This window comes from Phocoena phocoena, chromosome 12 (genome assembly GCF_963924675.1).
Source record: "Phocoena phocoena chromosome 12, mPhoPho1.1, whole genome shotgun sequence".
NCBI classification, from domain to species: Eukaryota; Metazoa; Chordata; class Mammalia; order Artiodactyla; family Phocoenidae; genus Phocoena; species Phocoena phocoena.
Genome location: NC_089230.1, coordinates 39,195,858 through 39,211,564, shown reverse-complemented (window position 1 = coordinate 39,211,564; position 15,707 = coordinate 39,195,858).

The following is a 15,707-nucleotide window of genomic DNA, read 5'->3' as shown; positions in this document are numbered from 1 at the left end:
GTGTGATTCCATCTGTGATAGGATGAAAATCTAAAAAACACTGTAAGTTGCAAATGATAAAATATCTCACTCAATGGAAAATTATACCAGTCACTCTGATGTTGGAGAACCATGAACTAGGGTCATGAAAATATTTTGGTTCTCTGTGTATTAAATGAACATTTGTACGTATAATATTTCACCATTTCTTGTGTGCTCTGATCTACTTTTAAATCTTGTAAGAGTATATTTTCTATTTTCTTGTGCCTTAGTTTTATCTCATCAATTACTAACTAGTTTTTTGCTTCATTCCCAGGTTTTACTGTTGGAAGAAATCTAGGAAAATTTCCATTGTATCCTCAGGAATAACTGATTATGGTTTCAAGTTTCTGAGATTACTAACAGAAACAATGTATAAAAAACACACAGTGTTCCCACTGATTTTTAAATTATTTTAATGAGGAATATATTCCTTTCCATTTTGCAAAATAGTAAAGCTGAATATTGGCATGGAAAAATATCTATCGCTCCAAAATGATAAAGTCAATTCTTTTTTAACATACACTCTAAATTCCATAGAGGAAGGAACATCTACTAACACATTGAGGAGCAGTTTCCATGGAACACAAAACGTCACAAGTGTTAGATCTGTATTGGACTTTTGGGGTTGAATTTCTGCCTTTCCTGCCTGCTAGCTGGGATTCTGGGGAATTATCTTGGTTGTATTATCTGTATAATAATAATAATGATAATGATAATACCAGCCTAATAGAGCTTCTGTGGACTACCCCCCGCAAGGGGGTGCCTGCAAGCTGAGGTGATCCTGGAGGGGCTGAAGACCGAAGGGGGAATCTTGGTGGTGCATCTTCACCTCCACCACTCATGCTGCATTTGTCATTCTTTCTTTTATACTTTCCATTCCCTCATTCAACAAACATTAATGTGTGTTTTCTATGTGCTAACCATATTCTCAAGTTCTGGGAACTTCACGATGAGCAAAGCAAAGTCCTTGTCTTGAAGAAGCTAACATTTTAGAAAATGAAAGACAAACAATAAACAAATACTCAATATGTCAGGAAAGTATAGGTGTTATGCAGAAAACTACTTCAGGTTAAGGTGAGGAAGTGACATCTGGAGAAAGTGACATCTGAAGGAATTAAGGGAGAAGCCACATTTATATTCAGACAAAGAGCATCCAGGCGGAGGGTGCCCAGAATGCGAAGGGCTTGTGCTCACTCAACAGGAGGGGCCATGCAGGACGGTTGTAGGATAAGAAAGAGAGGTAGACAGAAGCTGCTTTCTGAGTTGTACTCCAAAGTTCAAATTTTGGAAACTTAGATTGTTTTCAGCAGTTTCCTGAATTTCTGCCCAAAACTTACTCTTTTATCCTGACAAGGGATATTTAGTTTGGGATTTGATGATTCCTCCTATTTATATGTTGTTCCATGGACTTGTCTGTTTACAAGCAAGGGGCAAGAAAAGTCTCTGTAACCAATGATTGTAATTTTACTTCACAGCTGAAGACTCCCAGATGTTTGCTGTGTTTTCCACTTTACTGAGAGAGGTTTCAGATGCATCTGCTTGCCTAATTAATATTTTACATTTCATGTTCCTTTCCTTGAAGGATTTCTGTTCTCTTGAGAGGTTTTATTTTTAATTATTTTTCTTTATATTCCTAGTAATGGTTATTTTTGATGATTGTGACATCTAGCCTGGTACACAGTACCTTGTAAAATTTGTCACACTAGCAGAACTACCGCTAAACAAAAACAAAACAAAAAAAGGCCATGCTGTGCACTCTAATTAGGGGGAAATGAGACATTCTAGTTTTCTTAGAGAAACCAGGTGGTTTTATCATAAATATTCTACTTTAACATATGTAAGGCATTATGCATCACAAAGGAGACAGGCAAACAAGATCATAGCTATAATCTTCAACTTGTACCAATCAAGAGAAACAAGAACAGAAGACAGCGTGGGATCAGGTATCCTCAGGGCACAAAGAAAACTATTGGGTTGGCCAAAAATTTCGTTCGATTTTTTCCGTAACATCTTATGGAAAACCCGAACGAACTTTTGGCCAACCCAACAATTCACTGAATTGAAGAGTCAAACACCTTGTCCCCAATGCCTGTAGCAGCACAAGGATAAATCTAAGCCAACTTCAGCTGGAGCAGCTTCTCCAGTATCTGAGTTCATAATTGCATATTCAATTTTCCTGATAGCCCCCAGAAAAATGGTTCTGAGAGCAATGGTGACTCCTTCTCATGTTTTGCTAGAAGCCTCAGAATTTACAGCAATGCCAGTGGAAGTTTAGACTTTTATTTTACCAGAGATAAGGAACGCAATAGAAAATGAGGGGAAATACTGCATCAGATTGAACTGAATTAAAAGCTGGAGAATATTTTCTTACGAACCAATATATTCTTCTCCCTGAAAGCAGGCAAAGGGTGAAATGGAATACTGTTCCCTTCCCACCTCTCTTTCATTAGAGGACAGAAAATCTATATCTTCCCTTGAAGGCAGAGCAAGCACTGTTTGATAAACCTTGAGGGTCCTGATATGAGCTGAAGAATAATCAGTGTTCATGTGTAAGCAGTAAAGTCTTCAGCCACTGCCTTGCAAGGAGCCTATTAGCTGCTGACATGAATAGCCTATTTTCATTTTCCTATGAGGAAGAAGAATATAGAGATTAGAATGCCCCTCCATCCATCCACAGCCAAGAACTGAAAGACTGGGGCCAAAAGAGCTTTCTAAGGCACTCAAATCAAATTAAAGCTCTGAGCATGTAACCAAGACACCACTGTAATGGGGGGTCTCAGAAATACTACATTTTTCTTTCTCTTGCATTCCACATGTTCCTTTCTTTTTCTGACTTCTAAATCTTTTCTTGCCTCTAGTCTTCAGTGAGATAAGATGTTGACAGGTTAGTACAGTGATATGGCTTGGAGAGTTAAGAAGAACTTTTCAGGATGTAGGGCCCAAAAATGAAGTGAATTTGATAGTTGGAGAGGAAATGCATATGCCAGGCAGAAGAAAAAACAAGAGCCTGCAGTACAAACAAAACAGAACAGTGTGTGTGTGTGGCAAGGTTATGGTGAAAGGCAAGGAGGTTGTAGATGGTCTAGGCAGGAGCAAGGAGCCTTAGTGTGGTTGATAATTTTTTGTATGTCTGTGTATATTCTTCCCTTTCAGCCCGGTTGCAGTGTAACTCCACTCCTTAGTCCCAAATGATAAGTCTAGTCATCTGCTCTGAGATGAGCTGTGCTCTTATGCTAAGTATTTTAGATGGAGGTGGAAAAGAAATAAACAGGAATCTTTTCTCAGTGCCTGGTCTATAAGATGTAAAAGTCATGTATCATCAAGAGCCTTTGCAAACAACTGAAATCGTTCTATTAAGAACAAAATTTACTAGAAAGACACTGAGGACATAACAGAAGCATAGGGACAGGTGAACAAACTTCGGGAAACATATAAACTTGAATCTTTGGATCTAGTATCAAGAACTTAGGGACAGACCATCTCTCTATTGTGTTGCAATTGGGTCACTCAGAGCCCATCACCTTCCTTCTTCATTTGTCTCCCCTCAGGACATACATTTCTACATTGAAAGTGTAATTGCCCTAGCTTTTAATAACACATTAACCACTGTAAGGTGGGATGAGGGATGGGGAATAAAGCCCAGAATGATTGCCATTCTAGATAAATCATGTGGAACGGGAGAGGGTCAGACATACAACCAAAGAAGGGATACTGAGATGATCAAAACCAGATGGGCTCATTATAATTTGGGAGTTGACAGTGCTCATGTTTTCTGTCATGATAATAAAAGAAGTGCAGCAGAAAAAGGCAGGTGGTGGGAGGGGGATAGGGAGAGAGGAAGAGAGAGAATAAATGAATAATTAGAAATGTCAGGAATTTCAAAAGATGTTGGGTTTTCAACTCAAGGCACTACTGCAAATTCCTGGCACACGACTATTTGAAACAAAGAAGATAACAAATGATACGTCTACTGTTCTTTGAAATAAACATTGAGTATGGCTTTGTGTCATGGAAAATTCTCTTGAAACTTATTCTGGTAACACTGCTTCATTATAGGTCTGTAGCTATTTTTCCCCTTTTACATGTTTTACAGTCCCAAACTTAATACATAAACTGGGTTAATGGCAAAAATAAAGACTAGGTCATTTAAAGATTTTTTTCCATTACTACAGAATTAATTGAAAGGGAACCCATCTTCAGTTTTCCTCAAAGGCTTATCCTCACAAAGGCCAACACATGGGATACATTTGCAAGTTCCTCATTGAAAGCCAGTAGTAAATTCAAGTGCCATCAGTCACCCCACTGTGACCAAGAACTTTTAAAAGTTCTGTTTTTATTAGCTGTGTGCCAGTTAAAATAATGGCCTCATACAACTTTGTTTGAAGCTTTACTTTATATTATTTTAAGAAAAATTGTTTAACCTAATTTGATGTTTTTATTTAATGTTTTCCATTGTTTATGTTTTTACATGCAAAACATATTAACACTCTGACTAGGAACAGCACAAATGTTCATCAACAAGACAGTGATTAAGTAAACTATGGTTTATGCATGTATGAAATATTATGTGGAAGTTAAAAAGAATGGGGCAGGGGCTTCCCTGGTGGTGCAGTGGTTAAGAGTCCGCCTGCCGATGCAGGGGACACGGGCTTGTGCCCCGGTCCAGGAAGATCCCACATGCCGTGGAGCGCCTGGGCCCGTGAGCCATGGCCGCTGAGCCTGCACGTCCGGAGCCTGTACTCCGCAGCGGGAGAGGTCACAACAGTGAGAGGCCCGCGTACCAAAAAAAAAAAAAAAAAAACAAAAGAATGATGCAGTTCCATCTGTATTGTCAATGATACTGAGTGAAAAAAGCTAGTTACAGAACATACATTATATTATATTATTTATGTAAAATTTAAACAAAAGCAAAATTATATATATATATGTATATAAATGAATTGAAGAGTCTAGAAGGGCCTGGAGAGTTAAGAAGAACTTTATCAGGATGTAGTCCCTCCTGGGGAGGAGACTAGATTGGACATAGAGAAAAAGGATACAATTGCTTTTTGGTATTAGTTTTAATGGGAATGTATTTCTAGAACAATTAAAATAAATTTTAAAATCCTAAAAGAATCATTATCTAGTACCAGTAAAACCAATGTGAATAGTTGCCTTCCTTACTACAAATCCTCAGTTAATTCAAGCTCACTGTCATCAAATGCACATGTTCTGTCTTCCCAACTGGATAAGTTTTCTGAGGTCAAGGGTCAAGTCTCTCATTTCAAGGTTTGGCCCTTGTAGCATTGAGTATATTGCCATGGTCCAGATGGGGTCAGTGCTTGTTTGAGTTCTACTTATTTGTTTAGTTGTGCCTTGTATGCCAGAAACTTGACGTTATAGTTCTTGTTGAGAGAACACAGGTATTTCTCAACGAACGTATCATACAAATCAATAGCAAATTCCTATTGGGTGGCTACTAGGTGACAGGTACTATAATAAGTGTTTCGAATATATAAATCTTAATAGTCTTAACAAGCCAGTGAGGCATATCAAGTGTTCCTAATTTGTTCTAAACCTTGGAATTACCTGAGAATTTTTTAAACAAGAGATTCTTGTTCAGTTGACAAAAGAATGGGTCCCAAACATCGCTTTTGTTTAAAAGTTCCCCTTTGATTTCAACTTTGATTCAAGGGTTGATAATCAGTGAAGCAGGCATTACCAACACCTCCACTTGTTAAAAGAAAAACTCTACACAGAGGTTAATCAACTCAATAAATAAACAACGAGGCCAGTCTGCCTCTAAAACTTGAGTTCTTAAACTATGTCATGGTAAAGTATCTTTTGGCCTAAACACAGCTGTATTCAAGTGTTAATAGGTGTTTGCCTTGGGCAAATAATGTAACCCATTGAGTTCCCATGTTTACTCAGCTATAAAGTAGACATAATAGTAACTACCTCACTATGCTTTTGTCAGAATTAGAGAACATAAAATGTATGTAACAGTGCCTGCATGTGCTCAACAAAAGGTAGTTGCTGTTATTAACACTGAGGCACCAGTATTATTAACAAGCTCTTGATAGATGGATAGAGGAAATGTCCCTCTTGCCGGGATTTGCTTATTTCCTCCTTGTGATGAGATGCTGCTATTTTCCTAGCACATAAATACTTCATTAGCAGACTATAATATTATTATAATCCAGATTCTACTTACCCTAACCTGGGACCTTGATATACCTCTTTGAATTCCTAATACTTAAGTATTAAATTGAAAGTATCATATTCAGAACATATTTTTAGACAAAGTCTAAAATTTTGAATGAAACCTGCAGCTCATCCTGTGGAAAATGTCTTCTGGAAATATTATGAGTTATATGACACATGTACTACATTATCCACTGAAATGTAACTGGCATTTCCTGGCTTTTATTGGTTTTAGTCTGACCTTTCACAAAACTGGTTTCTTTCATTTTTGTTAATTTATTTGGAAGATAATGCAATCTGAGAGGAGACAAGAAATGCCATAGCTGTAATCCCAGCTCTGCAGTTGACTCTCACTGTGGTCTTTGAAAATTAATAATTCTAAGATTTATACCTAGAGTGAATCAAATTAGGTAGCAGTTCAGGTAACAATCCAAGAAATAAGATGTGAAAATATGAAGATCACAAATGGATGAAATGTTTATGTTTAATTTGTGCACTGTATTTCCAAAAGGGCAGTGGCATTTTGGAAGAATAGCTATTCCAAAAGAACTGTCCAGTCTTCCTGTCAATAAAAGAAAAGAAAAATCTTTGCTCATTAAGAAAAACAAAGTCTATGTGTGAATGGGAATAGAGAGGTATACTATATACATACATATGTGTGTATGTGTGTGTGTGTGTGTGTGTGTGTGTGTATAGTTACATTATGTAACGAGAACAGTTATAAAGCAGAGCATGGTAGATGAAGTTGTCCAACACCAGTATTAATTTAAATGAAGCACTGATTCATTGAACAGCATGAATGCTTTTAATTGTAGTCTTGTTTGGTTTCAATAAAGTTTGAGAAAAACTGGGTGGTGAAAGTGATGCTCCTGATTGGGCACCAGTGTAAAAACACAACCTCACATATTGGTAATCCAATATCACATCTCTGCAGTTGTTAGATGCACAGACATTGCGTTCATCTGCTAAATAAAGATGAGTTACAGTGTCATCAATGTATCTTAAATTTACCAAAATTAAAGTTTATTACTCCAAGATAATATGCCTTTATCAATGACTCAAAACAGTAATCAAGGAACACATAAAAACTGATTCCTTGATATTATTCTAAATATTTAGCCTTTTATCATCAATTTACAGAAGGAAAGAGAACCTATTTTAATCGATTTTCTTAGATGATACATTTATACTTTGTGAAATAAAATAGTGTGAAATGTAACTAACATTATTTGCATTTATTTAATAAAGGCGTTGCATTAAGAATAGTATCAAATTATTGTTTTTTGGTTTTAATTTGTTAAACTATTGTTAAACATTATTTTAAATTTTCAGTGTTAAGCCTCTCCTCCCATCCTTTCTTCTTTTCCCATACTACAACTGAAATTGCTTCAAGAACATGAACTAGTTTGCAAAATAATGTTTTGCTGACACAAATGACAATAATTCAAACATAGATTAAATTTCACTTTCTAATCTTAAGGGCTTTTTTAAAAAATAGGAATTTGGAAAGTAATAATTTGGTGTTTACTGAACCTCAGACGTTCAGAAGAAATCTTTGATCTCTTGTTCACTCTTGTAAATCTCTCAACAACAAACCATAGTTTAGTAACGTGAAAAATCAGGGTCACAACGCTCCCATTTACTGTTCAGAGAATTTTCTCTATGTTAGACCTTTTAAAAAGAGCATCTCATCTGAAACCCTACAGTATCTTTCTGTAGTTAATTATTGTAATGCCTTCAGGATAAGCAAGAACGAAAAATTGGAAGAAAAATTTTAAAAATAAAAAGGAAAACGATTTTTAAAGACAGTGTTCTGGTAATTTTTATTTGGTAAATTCAATTCATACTTGAAAATAATTTCCTATTCATCTTCTTTTGTGATGTATTTTATGAAACTGTATAAAAGATCAGCTTCTTTCTCTGCCATGAATCTAGCTTTTCCTTTGCAGAACTGATTAAATATATTCAAAGGCTATTGAAATATTTCCTATAATTTTGGAGAAAAGCAAAACAAAAATAAATCTGTAAACTCTGCTATACAAATAATAAACAACATGACTTATATTAATTTCTTTCTCTTGCCCTTTTGTTCTTTGGGCAACTCTGCCCATTTTTCTTCTAGACCCTGCTCATTCTCACCAGACCCTGCCGCCCCCAGAAACACTGGAAGCAGGGTTGGTAGAGGAAATGAAACACACCTGAGCAAGGACCACAGCACAAGAATCATGTTTAATGTGTGCCTACTTTCATTAGTCTCGTAACTTTGAAGTCAAATAGATATAGAAAATCAAATTATGATTTAGATAGAGAACAAGAACATTTTTTGAAGTTTTCTTTCTTTCCTCTTTAGTTGCATTCATAAGTATTTAGGTAATATCACTTAACTACATACTTGCATCAGATTTGAGACTTTCTTTTATGATGTTTTGAGGAATTCGTAGCCTAAAAATTTTATTAGCTAAGTGTAAATTAGCTCAATGTAAATAAGCTGAGAATTTTATTCAGACTTTCATGGTTAAAAGCAACTAAAAGTTATTCAGATGATGAATGGATTTGATTCAAATCAACAGCTTGAAAAATAATCAACAATTTGCTCTGTGAAGACCACTTTTTTTGGTTTTGATAATTATATCTTAATAATATTTTATATTGTTATTCTAAAATATTCTTTTATATTTTAATTTTTTTAACATCTGTATTGGAGTATTATTGCTTTACAATGTTGTGTTAGTTTCTCCTGTATAACAAAGTGAATCAGATGTACGTATACATATAGCACCATATCCCCTCCCTCTTGCGTCTCTCTCCCACCCTCCCTAACCCACACCTCTAGGTGTTCACAAAGCACCAAGCTGATCTACCTGTGCTGTGTGCCTGCTTCCCACTAGCTATCTATTTTACATTTGGTAGTGTATATATGTCAATGCCACTCTCTCACTTCATCTCAGCTTAGCCTTCCCCCTCCCCTTGTCCTCAAGTCCATTCTCTATGACTGTGTGTTTATTCCTCTCCTGCCCCCAGGTTCTTCAGAACCACTTTTTTTTATATTCGATATATATGTGTTAGCATACGGTATTTTTCTCTTTCTGACTTACTTCACTCTGTATGAAAGACTCTATGTCTATCCACCTCACTACAAATAACTCAATTTCGATTTTTTTATGGCTGAGTAATAGTCCTTTGTATATATGTGCCACTTCTTCTTTATCCATTCATCTGTCGATGGACACTTAGGTTGCTTCCATGTCCTGGCTATTGTAAAAAGTGCTGCAATGAACTTTGTGGTACATGACTCTTTTTGAATTATGGTTTTCTCAGGGTATAGCCCAGTAGTGGGATTGCTGGGTTGTATGATAGTTCTATTTTTACTTTTTTAAAGAACCTCCATACTGTTCTGCATAGTGGCTGAATAAATTTACATTCCCACCAAAAGTGCAGGAGGATTCCCTTTTCTCCACACCCTCTCCAGCATTTACTGTTTGTAGATTTTTTGATGATGGCCATTCTGAGTGGTGTGAGGTGATAGCACATTGTAGTTTTGATTTGCATTTCTCTAATGATTAGTGATGTTGAGCATCCTTTCATGTGCTTATTGACGATCTGTATATCTTATATGGAGAAATGTCTATTTAGGTCGTCTGCCCATTTTTGGATTGGGTTGTTTGCTTTTTTTGATATTGAGCTGCATGAGCTACTTGTAAATTCTGGAGATTAATCCTTTGTCAGTTGCTTTGTTTGCACATATTTTCTCCCATTCTGAGGGTTGTCTTTTCATTTTGTTTACTGTTTCCTTTACTGTGTGAAAGCTTTGAAGTTTCATTAGGTCCCATTTGTTTATTTTTGTTTTTATTTCCATTTCTCTAGGAAGTGAGTCAAAAAGGATATTGCTGTGATTTATGTCAGAGTGTTGTGCATATGTCTTCCTCTAAGAGTTTTATAGTGTCTGGCCTTACACTTAGGTCGTTAATCCATTTTGAGTTTATTTTTGTGTATGGTGTTAGGGAGTGTTCTAATTTCATTCTTTTACATGTAGCTGTCCAGTTTTCCCAAACCACTAATTGAAGAGGCTGTCTCTTCTCCATTGTATATTCTTGCCTCCTTTATCAAAAATAAGGTAACCATATGTGCGTGAGTTTATTTCTGGGCTTTCTCTCCTGTACCATTGATCTATATTTCTGTTTTTGTGCCAGTACCATACTATCTTGATTACTGTAGCTTTGTAGTATAGTCTGAAGTCAGGGAGCCTGATTCCTCCAGCTCTGTTTTTCTTTCTCAAGATTGCTTTGGCTTTTCAGGGTCTTTTGTGTTTCCATACAAATTGTGAAATTTTTTGTTGCAGTTCTGTGAAAAGTGCCATTGGTAGTTTGATAGGGATTGCATTGAATGTGAAGATTGCTTTGGGTGGTACAGTCATTTACAGAATGTTGATTATTCTAATCTAAGAACATGGTATATCTCTCCATCTGTTTGTATCATCTTTAATTTCTTTCATCAGCATCTTAGAGTTTTCTGCATACAGGCCTTTTGTCTCCTTAGCTAGGTTTATTCCTAGGTATTTTATTCTTTTTGTTGCAATGGTAAATGGGAGTGTTTCCTTAATTTCTCTCTCAGACTTTTCATCATTAATGTATGGGAATGCAAGAGATTTCTGTGCATTAATTTTGTATCCTGCTACTTTACCAAATACATTGATTAGCATTAGTAGTTTTCCGGTAGCATCTTAGGATTCTCTATGTATAGTATCATGTCACGTGCAAACAATGACAGCTTTACTACTTCTTTTCCAATTTGGATTCCCTTTATTTCTTTTTCTTCTCTGATTGCTGTGACTAAAACTTCCAAAACTATGCTGAATAATAGTGGTGACTGTGGACAACCTTGTGCTCCTGATCTTAGAGGAAATGGTTTCAGTTTTTCAACATTGAGAATGATGTTGGCTGTGGGTTTGTCATATATAGCCTTTATTATGTTGCAGTAAGTTCCCTCTATGCTTACTTTCTGGAAGGTTCTTATCATAAATGAGTGTTGAATTTTGTCAGAAACATTTTCTGCATCTGTTGAAATGATCATATGGTTTTTCCCCTTCAATTTGTTAATATGGTTTATCACATTGATTGATTTGCGTATATTCAAGAATCCTTGCATTCCTGGGATAAACCCCACTTGATCATGGTGTATGATACTTCTAATGTGCTATTGGATTCTGTTTGCTAGTGTTTTGTTGAGGATTTTTCCATCTATATTCATCTGCGATATTGGCCTGTAATTTTCTTTCTTTGTGACATCTTTGTCTGGTTTTGGTATCAGGGTGATGGTGGCTTCATAGAATGAGTTTGGGAGTGTTCCTCCCTCTGCTATATCTTGGAAGAGCTTGAGGAGGATAGGTGTTAGCTCTTCTCTAAATATTTGCTAGAATTCGCCTGTGAAGCCATCTGGTGATGGGCTTTTGTTTGTTGAAAGATTTTTAATCACAGTCTTAATTTCAGTGCTTGTGATTGGTCTGTTTACATTTTGTACTTCTTCCTAGGAAGGTTGTGCTTTTCTAAGAATCTGTCCACTTCTTCCTGGTTGTCCATTTTATTGGCATATAGTTGCTTGTAGTAATCTCTCATGATCCTTTTTATTTCTCTGGTATCAGTCGTTACTTCTCCTTTTTCATTTCTAATTCTGTTGACTTGAGTCTTCTCCCTTTCTTTCTTGATGAGTCTGGCTAATGGTCTATCAATTTTATTTATCTTCTCAAAGAACCAGCTTTTAGTTTTTTTTATTGATCTTTGCTATTGTTCCCTTAATTTCTTTTTCATTTATTTCTGATCTGATCTTTATGATTTCTTTCCTTCTGCTAACTTTGGGGGTTTTCTGTTCTTCTTTCTCTAATTGGTTTAGGTATAAGTTTAGGTTGTTTATTTGAGGTTTTTCTTGTTTCTTGAGGTAGGATTGTATTGCTATAACCTTCCCTCTTAGAACTGCTTTTGCTGCATCCCATAGGCTTTGGGTCATCGTGTTTTCATCATTGTCATTTATTTCTAGGTATTTTTTGATTTCCTCTTTGATTTCTTCAGTGATCTCTTGGTTATTACATAGTGTATTGTTTAACCTCCATGATTTGGTATTTTTTACAGATTTTTTTCCTGTAATTGATATCTAGCCTCGTAGCGTTGTGGTCGGAAAAGATACATGATATGATTTCAATTTTCTTAAATTTACCAAGGCTTGATTTGTGACCCAAGATATGATCTATCCTGGAGAATGCTCCATGAGCACTTGAGAAGAAAGTGTATTCTGTTGTTTTTGGATGGAATGTCCTATAAATATCAATTAAGTCCATCTTCTTTAATGTGTTATTTAAAGCTTGTGTTTCCTTATTTATTTTCATTTTGGATGATCTGTCTATTGGTGAAAGTGGGGTGCGAAAGTCCACTATTCTGAGTGTGTTACTGCCGATTTCTCCTTTCATGGCTGTCCGCATCTTCCTTATGTATTGAGGTGCTCCTATGTTGGGTGCATAAATATTTACTATTGTAATATCTTCTTCTTGGATTAATCCCTTGATCACTATGTAGTGTCCTTCTTTGTCTCTTGTAATAGTCTTTGTTTTAAAGTCTATTTTGTCTGATATGAGACTTGCTATTCCAGCTTTCTTTTGATTTCTATTTGCATGGAATATCTGTTTCCATCCCCTCACTTTCAGTCTGTATGTGCCCCTAGGTCTGAAGTGGGTCTCTTGTAGACAGCATATATATGGGTCTTGTTTTTGTATCCATTCAGCTAGTTTATGTCTTTAGGTTGGAGCATTTAATCCATTTACATTTAAGGTAATTATCGACACGTATGTTCCTATTCCCATTTTCTTAATTGCTTTGGTTTGTTATTGTAGGTCCTTTCCTTCTCTTGTGTTTCCTGCATAGAGAAGTTCCTTTAGCATTTGTTGTAAAGCTGTTTTGGTGGTGCTGAACTCTCTCAGCTTTTGCTTGTCTGTAAAGGTTTTAATTTCTCCATCAAATCTGAATGATATCCTTGCTGAGTAGAGTAATCTTGGTTGTAGGTTTTCGCTTAGATCACTTTAAATATGTCCTGCCACTCTCTTTTGGCTTGCAGAGCTTCTGCTGAAAGATTAGCTGTTAACCTTATGGGGATTCCCTTTTATGTTATTTGTTTCTTTTCCTTTGTGGCTTTCAGTATTTTTTCTTTGTATTTAATTTTTATGTTTGATTAATATGTGTCTTGGTGTGTTTCTCCTTGGATTTATCCTGTATGGGACTCTCTGTGCTTTCTGGACTTGACTATTTCCTTTCCCATATCAGGAAGTTTTCAACTATAATCTCTTCAAATATTTTCTCAGTCCCTTTCTTTTTCTCTTCTTCTTCTGGGATCCCTATAACTTGAATGTTGGTGCTTTTAATGTTGTCCCAGAGGTCTCTGAGACTGTCCTCAATTCTTTTCATTTTTTTTTTTTCTTTATTCTGCTCTGTGGTAGTTATTTCCACTATTTTATCTTCCAGGTCACTTATCCGTTCTTCTGCCTCATTTATTCTGCTATTGATTCCTTCTAGAGAATTTTTAATTTCATTTATTGTGCGGTTCATCATTGTTTGTGTCCTGTTTACTTCTTCTAGGTCTTTGTTAAACATTTCTTGTATTTTCTCCATTCTATTTCGAAGATTTTAGATCATCTTTACTATCATTAATCTGAATTCTTTTTCAGGTAGACTGACTATTTCCTCTTCATTTGTTTGGTCTGGTGGGTTTTTACCTTGCTCCTTCATCTGCTGTGTGTTTCTCTGTCTTCTCATTTTGCTCAACTTACCGTGTTTGGAGTCTCCTTTTTTGCATGCTGCATTTTCGTAGTTCCTGGTCTTTTTGGTGTCTGCCCCCAGTGGGTAAGGTTGGTTCAGTTGGTTGTGTTGGCTTCCTTTGGAGGGGACTGGTGTCCGTATTCTGCTGATGAGGCTGGACCTTGTCTTTCTTGTGGGCAGGACAGCATTCAGTGGTGTGTTTTGGGGTGTCTGTGAACGTGTTATGATTTTAGGCATCCTCTCTGCTAATGGGTGGTGTTGTGTTCCTGTCCTGCTAGTTGCTTGGCATGGCATGTCCATGGCTGGTCGTTGAGTGGAGTTGGGTCTTAGCGTTGAGACCGAGATGTCTTTCCGATTGACATTATGTGTGGCCTGAAAGTCTCTGGTGGACCAATATCCCTAACTCAGCTCTCCCACCTCAGAGGCTCAGGCCTGACACGAGGCCGGAGCACCAAGTCCCTGTCAGCCACATGGCTTTCACATGGGGTAGTGTGCTGCAGCCCACTCCAGGAGGCTCTGCTGCTATGGTTGCTCTCTGCCTCCGCCAATGCACTGGCTCAGGTTGTCACCGCCAGAGGAAGCTCGAGAGCAGTGTGGAGGTGATTCCAGGTGGGTCCCCACCTTCTGAAATATTCTTAATTATAGTTACATATAAATTTATAAAGAAAGGGAAAGCAGATAATTTTTGGTAAGAACTCAATATTTAGTTTCTCTTTAAAAAGAAAGAAAAGAAGGGAAGGTGGGAGGGGAAGAGAGGAAGGAAGGAAGGAAGGAAGGAAGGAAGGAAGGAAGGAAAGAAGGAAATAGGGAAGCAAGGGAAACAATGACCAACGTAATAGCAACAAGCACCCCTCATACCCAGGTTCTAAGACCACTATTTTTCAATATATTTCATGTCTATGCTATAATGAAATAACACCTATTGTGAAAAAGATATTAGACTATTGCATTAATTAAGCATTGCATTCTAGGACTGTCTCATAAGTATAGGAATAAAAACATTAAACTAATGATAAGGGTATGCATTTTTAAAGTGGTATTGCTCTATTTAGGCTTTTTAAAAACACCATGTTTCATGGTTTGGATCTTATCAATTACCTTCTTTGTAATGTATCAGTGTCAGTATGTCCATTCCAGAAAAAAAAAGATCACATGAATGATATATTTCCCAGGCCAGTGTATATTTGGCCCTAACTTTTAAAAAAACAAAACTGGGAAGGAAGTGCGTAGGTTTTGCGTAAGTATACATGGGACAAATGAAATAGATCTGTGATGAAGCAAATTGTTTGCATGTGTGGCTATATCTTTATAGCCAAAATGGCTTACTCAGTCAAACATGTGAGCTGAATCTGGCTCTTGCTCTAAAAATTATCCCAACCCATGTCATACTGCCCATAACACATCCCAGCTCCACTAGAACAATTTAACTCTGCATGCTTTTACGTGGCAGGTACTGTGCTTGGCTCGGTATCTGAAATTCTGTTCTAGATACAGAAGATGATACCAAGGAAAGATTCCCCAGAGGGGTCACAGGGTGCCAGGCATAAGTAGTTACAAAACAAAATAAGAGTAAAGCATAATTTGTGAAGTTCATGGGGAATTAAAGGTCAGAGAGATTCTGCTCAATTTAAGGGAGTGAGGGAATCATAGAAAAGAGTTTCTTAGAGAAGTCTTTCAAGAGGATTTCAAGTGGTAGAGACAGTAGAG